Source organism: Cannabis sativa, chromosome 6 (genome assembly GCF_029168945.1).
Source record: "Cannabis sativa cultivar Pink pepper isolate KNU-18-1 chromosome 6, ASM2916894v1, whole genome shotgun sequence".
Lineage (NCBI taxonomy): Eukaryota > Viridiplantae > Streptophyta > Magnoliopsida > Rosales > Cannabaceae > Cannabis > Cannabis sativa.
In genome coordinates this window covers 54,566,856-54,580,434 of record NC_083606.1, presented here as the reverse complement: position 1 = coordinate 54,580,434, position 13,579 = coordinate 54,566,856, and the positions used below count along the sequence as shown (strand labels likewise).

The 13,579-nt window shown below is 29.1% G+C and overlaps 1 long non-coding RNA gene across 1 annotated transcript; it reads right to left on the bottom strand.

Annotated features, from left to right (window-relative positions):
• Positions 1-1,960: 1,960 nt before the first annotated feature.
• LOC133038862 (uncharacterized) lies at positions 1,961-4,512 on the bottom strand. Its single transcript, XR_009688424.1, has 2 exons — positions 4,215-4,512; positions 1,961-2,243 (listed from the first exon to the last, which is right to left on the bottom strand). It is a non-coding gene; the product is annotated as an uncharacterized LOC133038862 (long non-coding RNA).
• Between the last annotated feature and the right edge of the window lie 9,067 nt (positions 4,513-13,579).

Below are 13,579 nucleotides of genomic sequence, written 5' to 3'. Positions count from 1 at the left end.
CGATTTTTTGTGTAGTTCTGTATTTATACATTTACTATTCCTAATTCAATTCTAATTATCAGTATTAAATTAATTAATATTTTTTAAATTTAATTCATGATATTAGTGTAATTTGAATTTGAAAATAGTAAATATCTATCTTTTTTTTGCTTAATTATCTATCTTATTTTTAAATTTGATTATATCTTATCTTATTTTTAAATTTAAGGTCAGATATTAAATTTTTTAAATTAATTTTTTTAAAAATATTTGACCTTATTTAAATTTAAAATAAGATAACTGTAATCATGTAATTTTAAATAGATGTAAGATATTTTGCTAACTTTTAAATTTTGTTATTTTATTTATTTAAATTACATTTAAAAATCTGAAAAAGATATTTATTTATCTTTTTTAATTTTTTATTTAATTTTTATTTATAAAATAACATTAAATATTTAAAAGTAGTTAGCAAATTTTGAAATGATATTTAGGTAGGTTGAAACCTAATTTTTCAAAATTGTAGGTTTAATTTTAAATATTATTTTATTAATTTCGAAAATATTGAAATTTTATTTTATTTTATTATTTTCGAAAATAAGTTTTTCATTTTATTAATTTTTCGATATTATTTATTTAAAATTAAATAAATCCTACATCCAACTATCCAGCTAACCTTGTTGCAGCAGTATATGTTTTAGCTTGTTTGTAAGTTTTCAAAACCTATTATTGCTTGATTACAAATAGCCATGGTTAACTTTTTGCCAGATCTAATGATCTGATGGCTCCCTTGGTCAAGTCAATAATTTGTAACAGGTATATTTACAATATTCTTTCATCTGTGTATGACCTAGCAACATGATAGGACCCATCCAAAGTGTGCCTGTGTGAGCCTATGTGTTTAATTTCATTATAGATGCATATAGGTTGTTGTTGCTAAATAAAATGTCATAGTTCTTGATAGATTTTATTTAGGCCCATTTAGTTTTTGGGCCTATTCAATTAATAACAGTTGTTCATTTTAAGGTTAAATTCCTCTCTTTTGGGCCTTGTGTGAGAGTTGGGAGCCATAGTAGTGGGTACGACATACTGAACCCAACACCCCCGCACATGAACCACCCCAATTGTGAAGGCTCATTTGCCTGATTTGAATAACTGTACTAGGTTAATTAAACTAGTTTAACCTAATAAAATTGACTAGCAACATAATTAATTTCATTTATTTTGAAATTCATTTAAGAAAACATAGTTTAAAGAATTTTATATTCTAAGCTAAACTATATGTATTTTCTTGTATTTAATTAAATATAGAATGATAACCATCTAGATTCTTTCTGAAGCTTAATTTAAATTTTTCATTAAATGTTCCTATTTAAGTTGACATTTAGTTATCTATAACTAACCAGCTTAAATCTGAATATCTTTTGGATTTAAAATTTCAAAATTAAGTTGAGGAATTTTAGGCATTGGTTATTAAGATTCTTTAGATATTTTTTAAGTTGATATCTTTTCGAATATTAACTTAAAATGGAATATTTACAAATTAAGGGCCCGTTTGGTTGGAGGTAATGAAAGCAATGGAATAGGAATAGGAATAAGAATAAGAATGGTAATGGAATGGAATAAGAATAGGAATAGGATTAGGTTGTTTGGTTAGATTTATGGAATCAATAATTGAATACAATTCTTATGTTTGGTTGACTATATAATGGAATGGAATGGAATAAATTAATTTTGAACAAAAATACTATTATTTTTAAAACATGATTAAAAAATTAAATTAAATATATTCAACTTATACATATATTTTTTTTTTTAAAAAAATTAATTTATATTTTTTTAAAAAAAACTAATATGTATAAAAAAAAAATTAATATTTATTTAAAAAATTTGATATATATAAATTTATATTTATTGAATTTACTATAAAATATTACTTCTCTAAAAAAAACCTAACATATATTTTTTTAAAAAATATATATAATCACATAAAAACTTGTTCAAAAGTATAAGTATTCATGTCCAATACCCATATTTATGCTCAAAATAATTGTTTGCAAAATTATGAGCATAACACATTACACCAAATCCAAAAGATTATAATTTGTATACTACTGAATGTCAAAGGCAATATATATTGTCCTGCAAATTATTTTAGACCAAAGTGAATAACCATGATCTTTCTAACTCTTTCCCGAGCTGTGTACTAAAGAGAGCCATCAATCAGAAGTCTCGCCCATTCATCCTTCTCATCATCTGGGACACTGAAAAAGTAAGAAACCAGAGCATTATCTTGCATAATCATGCGAGCTACCTTATGACGTTGAGTTGTAATCAGATTATGAGAAAACCTAAAAAAAAACTAAATTGGATGAAAAAAATGCCAATCTCTACATTAAGTCAGAATATGACATCTTTGAATTCTGTGCTAATTGTTTTCCAGTTGAAAGATGTACATAAACCATATGACCTCAGAGTACTGTTAACTTCACCAAAAATTTGCCTAGATCATGACTTTTTTCTGATGTTTTAAAGTAGAAGCGTGAGACATTTTTTTCTTATGAAGGAAACAAAATTCCACACAAGCAAAAAATAAGAAAAAGATCAAATGAAATTGGATTTAATAAGAGGATTAAGTATTTTCAAGCATAAATAACAAGAAATCAGTGAGAGAGAAAAAAAAAAGTAGTTTAACAATACATTCATTTAACTAAAAACAATCAAAAGCTGGAAAGGCAAAGAGCAAAGAAGCTTGAAGTTTGGGTGTTTCTCATTATGATAATTACAAATCCTTCTTTTCAAAACAAAGGTGACTCCTCTCTATTCTAAGTAGCCAATAATTACATGTTCTACAATTCCACATTACTACTGTCATCTTCCCTTTGCCAAAGCCCTCATAGGCTTCTATTATCATTAAATTTTTAAAGAAACAGTAATGAAGAATATTTTTTACAAAATCCTATACTATAGATATCAGGCGACACTACAATGGAATTTTAACTTTGATCAGTATTTCAAAAAGTGCAGCTATTGAAGTTGTATTGGTAGGGACCAAATGAAACAGTATAACTGAATTCAACAACTGAATTCAAATTCAAATACATGTGTGTAAGTGGGATATAAATCTTAAATATACATACATACAACAAACTAGAAATGCCCTTTTAATATACAAGCTCACTGTTAGAAGCTTTGTTGTTGGTTTTCATGTTTTCTAATCTTGGGTCATGGGAAACTGCTGTGTTAGAAACCAATTTCGACAGCCAAACCAAAACACCCTCATTTTTGAGCTTCCTTCAGGTCTGCATGCCTACAGTACTACTACTTACATGCTTAATTATACAACTTCTTTAACTTCAAAATTTTTATTTCCTAGTTTAATCTGTGATTAATTTTATTGTATAAGGGCTCAGCAAACCAAGAGTTTTTCAACCCAACATAAATCGGGAAATAAGATCCTTAAATGGAACTAATGTTAAGACTTGTCCAATTAGTCTAAGAGAAGGTACTTATGACACCTTGTTTCATATTCTCCTCTTAGCCATTACATAACAACTACATAACATTATTCTTCTTAATTTGATGATAAAATAGCAGCCAAGCATAATAAATTACATGAAAGCTCTAGAGATGAAAAACACAGTCGACCAAAGAATAGTTCATTTGTTTCTTCAAACACAAACATTATTTGGTCCAAATCAATACTAATCTATATAAAAGAGATGGCTATGTATACATTACGGATAGATACGATTTCCCATTATACTATATAAGAGTATGCACATGATTATAAGCTTAGAAGTTAGAAGTGGCGAAAACTGTGACCACTACCTTAAGTTGATCACTAGCCAGTGGGTAACATTACAAGTTATATAATTCCACTATCCCAAATAATATAAGAATAGAATAACACTTTTTTCTATGATTTTGCAGTACTCCAAAATTAATACTGAAACTCAAAGTGAACAAATTCAAATTCAAACAAAAGCATATGTAACCTAACATCTACAAATGCAAACAAATTGATTCACAATTGAAAAGGAACAAAAAAAAAAGAACTGAGCCAAAACAGAAAGTATTGAAAGCTAGAGGAACCTGTGTCATAAGTTTCTATGGCAAAGCTTACTAACCAAAAATAACCAAAAAACCATAATACAATGGCGGCACCACCAAACCAGAGAATGGAGAGAGAGAGAGAGAGAGAGAGAGAGAGAGAGAGAGAGAGAGAGAGTTACCTCTGGCAACGCTACCCCGGCACTTGCAGAGTCCGATCGATCGAAGAAGAGGAAGAAGATGGTCACAATGGTTAATCTTCAGTTTTCTAGGGTTAGGGTTTGTTGGGCTTGGGCCATGGAGGAGAGATATATGCTGGAATGGAATTATAATTCCACCAAATAAAAAATGGAATAGCAATTCCATTAGTTTGGAGGAATAGCATTACTATGGAATTCTATTCCAAAATTGTTATTTTTCAACCAAACAAAATAATCAGGCCCATTAGTATTCCATTCCATTCCTTTCTGGCCCATTACCACCAACCAAACGGGCCCTAAGTGGTTACAACTTAATTTTTGATATTTAATTAAATTTAAATTTGAAAATATTTAAGTTTTAGATTTTTTCTAATATAATTTAAATTAGATATTTTTTCAAATTTTGTGGAAAAGATACTTAGTCAAATAAGATATTTTCTAGATAGTTATTTCTAGACTACTTATTATTTCTAATATTAAATAGGAAAATATTATACATTGTGAAATTAATTATTTAAATAATTAATTTTAGTACAATTTATTTTAAGTATATTTCTTCCTAGTATTAAACTAGAGATTAATAATTAAGCCTTCTCTACACTTAATTATTTATTTCTTGAATTTAATACATTTAATTAATTTGAAAATTAAATATCTAAGTTGATTTTCATCATGATACTTAAATATTTCTTTTTCATGACACTTAATTAAATAGAAAATTATTTTTAGTTGAAATTTATTTTTTCAACTAAATTAAAATAATTTTCAAAATATATTTTTCTTTATTTTATTAATCAAATTTCGAAATTGCATTTCTTAAATGCTGGAATTTCGAATTTTATTTGAAAAATAGATTAAAGTTGTAGATTATTTATTTTAATTTTGGATCAATTTAAATCAATGATTTTTTCATTTAATGATTAATTAAAATAAATGAAATAAAATTTATTTAATTAGAAAATAAATTAATTAGTCCATGAAAATCTAGATAGATATTATCTGTTTTTGCTTGAAGTATTTTTCTAGTGTATTTAATTAAATAGAAAATTAATATTTAAGTTGATTTTCATCATCATACTTAAATATTTGAAATTTTTCTTATATATTTAATTAAATAGGAAAATTATATTTTTTGTTGTAAATTAATTTTATTAATTAATTTTGGGCGAACATTAAATTAGAATAATTTTTCCAGGATTTATTTTTTATTTTAACATGCATTTTCAAAAATTGTAGCCTTACATACTTTAATTTTTCGAAATGCAATATATATTTATAGAAAATTAAATTTGAGTTGTAAATTAATTTAAATTAATTTTGTAACAACTTAAATTGAATATTTTTCTAAATATTTATTGGAAATTATTACTAAGATGGAAATAATTCATGTTATTTTCATATCCATCTAATTAAAATTTATAAATATTAAGTTAAATTTATATTTAGAATTTTTCATTCTAAATTGGAAATTTTAATTAAATAAATATATATTTAAAATAAATAGATTAAATAAAGAGAATCAAAGAAAATACAACTCTCTTTAAATAATGAGCTTTATTATTAAGATATTCGATCTCCATTGTTGGTTTTACATCGCGTTGGTTTTAGTGAGTAATCCTCCCTGATGAAGGAACGTTCATTAGTAATTTCGCACCGTTTAATCTCGAAAGATAAGTAGTTTGTAAGTGTTTTATATGGTATGGATCACCCTAATGGTGGCGACCATATTTGACTTGCAAATTGCGAAACAATGGTGGAAGCTCATAAGATAGAATTGCCTTGACTCTAGCCTAAACAACACAACGCTGAATTTCAATCTTGATCGAATAAAAGGTTGCTAGAATGTTTAACATTTTAGATGAGTTGACAACTCTATTCAATGGATGGTAGCTTTGACTCTCGCCTAAACGGGACACTGATATCAGTTTGTTGAAAACCTTAGAAATTATTTAGGATTGTATGTTTTAGTATTTTCACTTGTCATTCCTACTTGCTATATGTTTATAATTTCTGAATTGTGTATGAATTTATATTTAACCATGTTATTTTCTGTTATTAAGTTGTAGTTTAATTTCGAATCTTTATTGTTGGTCTAACTTGGTTTGTTTATCTAATGAGATAAATCCCTAATGGATTTTCACCATTAGACATACATAATAGTGTTAGATCTCGAAAGATAAATATTGTATATGCGACATCTAGCTGTTCATCAATTGATGACATCTTAGACTATTATTTTTACGATATGAAACAAGAAGATTATATAAATAAGATTACTTTGACTTTCGCTAATCGAAGCATCGTTGGATTCTTATTTAAACAACGAAATTATCCTAATTCCTCTTAGCTTATTCATTTCGAATTAGCTCAATAACATATCATTGGATGAATGGTCTATATATCATTTAATGTCAATATATTTTCTCTTAAGAAATTATATGACGCATATGAATATAATCCCGAAATTCTATTCCCAATTGATATAAATCCTCAATCTTAGAAATCTCCTAATTGTATGGGCAAATCAGACTTAGAGTTAAATTAGTAGTGGTGGTCCAAGATAGAATTACTCATAATATTTGGTATAAATTTAAGTCTTTGACTTTAATTTTAGATTCCAAACAGAAATTTTCTTATATTTCTAATTCCAGGATACAATACAGTTACACTTTCACGTGTTTACTATCCATCTTCTATTAATGGATTCAAACTGTATGGAATATGAGTTAGGTATTCTCTGACCAGGATCCACTTGCACTATTCTAAGAATTCTTTGATGTAACTAAACTTAAGTCATCAAAAGACACTACCACATTTTTTTTTAATCTATGGCATTTGTATCTTGTTTATAGTGGATTTGACAAAATCAATCTCTGCAAAGAGTTAATATGGCTATGTCCACTGAAAGTAGTTCATCTCATTCGCAGATGGATGTACATTCAGGGGTGGATATGAGTTTTTTGTTGTATTCTTAAAACGATAACTCTAGATTATACCTTATGCAAAGAAATTTGAAATGTTTGAAAAATTTCATTAATTTCTAGCAATGGTTAAACACCATTAAGGTAAGTGGTTAAAGATCTTACGAACTGATAGGGGTGGAGAAATAGTTAGTAGATATGCAGTTCAAAGATCATTAAATTGATTTTTGAATTATATCCAAACTTACCTCCCCAGAAATTTCGAGTTGCATATTGATGATTAGTTACTAGTCGTTGCCTTAATCCTTCTATGGTGATACAATTTCAGAATGATGTAATGGTTGTATACTTAATGTAAATCATTACTAGATTCATGGATGACCTAATCAAAATCTTAAGAAAAGCTACAACTGTGAACTGTTAATCATGGTTTGTTAGCTATTCTAAGTGATTAGGGGTGGACCATCCCATAGTCAATAGATAAGAAAGTGTTTGTTCAAACAAATACTACTTTTCTAAGAAAATGACTAAGTCTGAAAATAAAGTAGCAAATAAAGGAGATATTTTTTCTTGATTCCAAAAGTGTTCTATCATCTTATCTGACATATGATGATCCCACTTCCTCTGTTGTCTTGTCACAACCAAAGAGGTTAATACCATTTAGTTTTCTTAGACATAATCAACGGTACCTTGTCGTAGTGGGAGAGTTCCTAGGAACTTCACTTCTTATGACTTGGAAAACACTAGTGATTAAAATCCATTGTGAGTTTAAACAAGTAATGGATTGTTAAGATAAGAAACTAAGAAGAAAAGCCAATATAACTATGGTTTAATCAATTCACATGAAATAACCTAAAGTTTTCAATTACAAAGACATAAAAGGAAATTTTTGTTTATAAGTCTATTCAATGGACTTAACAAAACTTCCTGTTCCTAGTATTATAGGTTTGAGTTTATCTAAACCTATGGCTTGTGGTATACCTGGTAATTACTTACTCTAATACAAGCAACTTACTTTAGTAAGATGCTGAAGCATTTTCTTTCTAATGGCAATCTATAGAAGCTTCACAACTTCATAGGCATAGATTTTATTTGTCTATGGAAAAGTCTCAACTATTCCAGAAAAGATAAAGCCATGAAAGAATTTCTTAAATCAACAATGAGAGGTCTTAGATATGCTTTTGTATGCCTTAGACCAGACACCTGTTGTTGAGTGGGAGTAGTGAGTAGGTATCAGATTAATCCAGGAGAAGAACATTGGAAGACAATCAAGTAAATCTTAAGATTAAGAAGAGGAACTATATGTTAGTCTATAAGGGTGTGTTTAAAACTCTTAGACTACACCACATCAGATTTCGAAATTTGCCTTTGTGCTAGAAAATCTTTCTGATAAGATGGTGATTACTCTGGGGGTGGAATAGTGATTTTGGAGAAGTGTAAAAACCTATCTGAAGTCTCTAGGTCTACCAGGAAGGGACTGAATGTTAAAGTTGCAGGAAAGGTACTTATTCAGTCTAGGAAAAGCTCTATACATCTTTGGCACCAATCCAAATTGCCTTAATTACTAGTGTTACTTCCTGAATAACAAAGAAGTAGTTGCCAAATGTATAGAATCCAGTATCCCAGGAAGAGTATACATATAGAGAGGAATTTCACATTATTAATGATTTATTGATTAAGAGAGTAATGGTGGAGAAAAGGTTGTGTTTAATTCATCCTTTCAGATCCTATTACGAGGAGTTTACTACTACTACACTTGATTTGTATATTGAGGATTTGAGATTATTTGAAATGCACATTTTGTTTTATATTACTGCAAGTGGGAGTTTGTTGGATTTTATGCCCTAAATAAAACTCATTTCAATATAATCAGATTTACTTATTAATATAGATCAGAAATAACATTTAATGTTGCATGGTTCACATGATTTATTTCATGATTATATGTACACAATGTATGAATTCATCTGAAACCCTTTTCACATACTTGATCTTGTTTATTGTGTTGTCAACACATTGGAAAGTAAACATGACTATGTGAATAAAGTTTCCTAGATTTATCAGACATAGGGTTTTACTGATATGATAATCTACAACAAAGTTTACTTGCATTTGGAGAAGTGCTATGTTCTTTCCAGAGCATTGGTTAAAGTAAAGCTCAGGTTGGATGAATGGAGTATGCATCGGAAGGGACTGATATTGAACTTTGAATTAGATTTATTAAACTTACCGCAATATCTATTCAAGTCAATATCGCCTAGTTGATCATAGATCAAATAATCTTAATCCTGTTATGATTAGGCTCGATCTCGAGAGGCTATTCGTGTTCTTTGATTTGTTAGTTAAGCCTACTTTTAGGTCAGGGTGATACGTACATTTTGCGAACACGGTAGTGCAATTGAGTGGGAACGCTAACATAAACATGGAATATATGGCTTCTATCTGGCGAATAGTAAGTAAAGGATGATCTCCTTCGAGCTTGACCAAACGAAAATAAATGGTGGAGATCTCATTTCACATAAGCTGAAATATCATTTATATGGGGTTAAGTTTTTGAAGGATTAAATACATTGTAGGGTGTAACGGTAATCTAATCCCTTTACAGTGTAGATCATTCATATAGAGGATCATTGATCAAATTAGGATTATAACAATGGATAACTAATGATGTGTCTATATGGTGGAACATATAGAGCATTCTATATACTGAGAGTGCAATTCTAAGTTCTATGCGTGGATTCAACGAAGAATTAATAACTCAGTGAATTTAGGTTATAAATTCTTGATCTACTTATTGAAGCTCGGTTTCATAGACCCATGGTCCCCGCACTAGTTGAGATAATATTGCTTGTAAGACTCATATAATTGGTTGTGATTAATCAATTATAATTCTCAATTTAGACTGTGTCTATTTGTGAATTTTTCACTAAGTAAGGGCGAAATTGTAAAGAAAGAGTTTTAGGGGCATATTTGTTAATTATGATACTTTGTATGGTTCAATTAATAAATATGATAAATGACAATATTATTTAATGATTATTTATAGTTATTAAATAGTTAGAATTGGCATTTAAAAGGTTGAATTTGAAAATTGGCATTTTTGAGAGAATCAGATGCAGAAAAGATAAAACTGCAAAATTGCAAAAAGTGAGGCCCGAATCCACTTTGTATGGCCGGTCACTTTTGTAGGAAATTTAAACTGATATTTTCATTATTTTAATGCCAAATAATTCAAACCTAACCCTAGTGGAATGCTATAAATAGATAGTGAAGGCTTCAGGAAATTTACACTAAAATTTCTACACTTTCTTCTGACTTTTCATTCAGAAAAAACTGAGCCTCTCTCTCTCCCTATCTTTAGCCGCCACCTTGCTCTCTTCCTTCTCTCTTCAAATTCGAAATTCTTAGGGTTAGAGTAGTGCCCACACACAGCAAGTGATACCTCAATCATAGTGAGGAAGATCGTAAAGAAAGACTTTCAGCAAGAAGGAGTTTCAATACTAAAGAATCAGAGAAAGAGATCCAGGTTTAGATATTGATAATGCTCTGCTACAGAAAGGAATCAAGGGCTAGACATCTGAACGGAAGGAGTCATTATATTCCACTGCACCCAATGTAAGGTTTACTAAACTTTATATGTGTTTATTTCATCGTTTTAGAAAGTTCATATTTAGGGTGTTAATCAACATACTTGTGAGTAGATCTAAGATCCTGGTAAAATAATTTCCAATAACACGGTAGTGCAATTGAGTGGGAGCGCTAACATAAACATGGAATCTATAGCTTCTATTTTGCGAATAGTAAGTAAAGGATGATCTCCTTCGAGCTTGACCAAACGAAAATAAATGGTGGAGATCTCATTTCACATAAGCTGAAATATCATTTATACGGGGTTAAGTGTTTTAAGGATTAAATACATTGTAGGGTGTAACGTGTTGGGTTTTATGCCCTAAATAAAACTCATTTCAATATAATCAGATTTACTTATTAATATAGATCAGAAATAACATTTAATGTTGCATGGTTCACATGATTTATTTCATGATTATATGTACATAATGTATGAATTCATCTGAAACCCTTTTCACATACTTGATCCTGTTTATTGTGTCGTCAACACATTGGAAAGTAAACATGACTATGTGAATAAAGTTTCCTAGATTTATCAGACACAGGGTTTTACTGATATGATAATCTACAACAAGAGTTTACTTGTATTTGGAGAAATACTATGTTCTTTCCAGAACATTGGTTAAAGTAAAGCTCAGGTTGGATGCATGGAGTATGCATCGGAAGGGACCGATATTGAACTTTGACTTAGATTTATTAAACCTACCGTAATATCTATTCAAGTCAATATCGCCTAGTTGATCCTAGATCAAATGATCTTAATCCTGATATGATTAGGCTCAATCTCGAGAGGCTATTCGTGTTCTTTGATTTGTTAGTTAAGCCTACTTTTAGGTCAGGGTGATACGTACATTTTGGGAACACGGTAGTGCAATTGAGTGGGAGCGCTAGCATAAACATGGAATCTATAGCTTCTATGTGGCGAATAGTAAGCAAAGGATGATCTCCTTCGAGCTTGACCAAACGAACATAAATGGTGGAGTACTCATTTCACATTAGCTGAAATATCATTTATACGGGGTCAAGTGTTTTAAGGAATAAATACATTGTAGGGTGTAACGGTAATTTAATCCCTTTACAGTGTAGATCATTCATATAGAGGATCATTGATCACATTAGGATTATAACAATGGATAACTAATGATGTGTCTATATGGTGGAACATATAGAGCATTCTATATACTGAGAGTGCAATTCTAAGTTCTATGCGTGGATTCAACGAAGAATTAATAAGTTAGTGAATTTTAGTGCTAAATTCTTGATCTACTTATTGGAAGCTCGGTTATATAGACCCATGGTCCCCCCACTAGTTGAGATAATATTGCTTGTAAGACTCATGTAATTGGTTTTGATTAATCAATTATAATTCTCAAATTAGACTATGTCTATTTGTGAATTTTCACTAAGTAAGGGCGAAATTGTAAAGAAAGAGTTTATAGGGGCATATTTGTTAATTATGATACTTTGTATGGGTCAATTAATAAATATGATAAATGACAATATTATTTAATAATTATTTATAGTTATTAAATAGTTAGAATTGGCATTTAAATGGTTGAATTAGGAAATTGGTATTTTTGAGAAAATCAGATACAAAAGGTGTTAAAATTGCAAAATTGCAAAAAGCAAGGCCCAATCCACTAAGTGTAGGGCCAGCCACTTTTGTAGGAAATTTAAACTGATTTTTTCATTATTTTAATGCCAAATAATTCAAACCTAACCCTAGTGGAATGCTATAAATAGATAGTGAAGGCTTCAGGAAATTTACACTTAAATTTTCTATTTTTCCTTCAGAGAAAAACCTGAGCCTTCTCTCTCCCTATCTTTAGTCGTCACTTCTTCTCTTCCCTCTTGAGAATTTCGAAATCCTTAGTGTATGAGTAGTGCCCACACACATCAAGTGATACCTCAATCATAGTGAGGAAGATCGTGAAGAAAGATCATCAGCAAAGGAGTTTCAGCATCAAAGATTCGAGAGAAAGAGATCCAGGTTCGGATATTGATAATGCTCGCTACGTAAAGGAATCAAGGGCTAGATATCTGAACGGAAGGAGTCATTATATTCCGCTGCACCCAATGTAAGGTTTCCTAAACTTTATATGTGTTTAATTTATCGTTTTAGAAAGTTCATATTTAGGATGTTAATAAACATACTTGTGAGTAGATCTAAGATCCTGGTAAAATAAATTCCAACAACTGGCCTCAGAGCCATGGTAATTGATCTACTTACATGTAATTTGGACTTTAAAACGATTGTTTGTATGTTCTTTGGATGGTATCATGTTGTATTGAGTGTTATTTGATGATTGATTGATGATTGTGAAATTTTCGTGAAAAATAATTGTTATTTCGGTTCTGGTATTATTTTTATTGGATAGTATGGAAAAAATTAAGCAAGTTAGCCTTTTACAGAACTCAATTTGGATTTTATTTGAATTAGTTATGATTTTTTGAAGATTTGACAAAATCGGAAATTTTGTCTTGATAGTTTCCTGCGATCGCAGAATTGTCCGTACAGTTTCGAATTTTTTCAATTTTCTTCAATTTTTCATACTTTTTCATGGAATTAACTTCCAATTTTTTGTATGGTTTTGTATATATACTATTACTATTCCTAATTCAATTCTAATTATCATTTTGAATTAATTTAATTTTTTTTAATTTAATTCAAGATATTAGTGTAATTTGAATTTGAATAGAATTAGTATTTATCTTTTGCTTAAAAATCTATCTTATTTTTAAATTTGATTATATTTTTTAAATTTAAGGTCAGATATTTTAAGATATTTATAATAT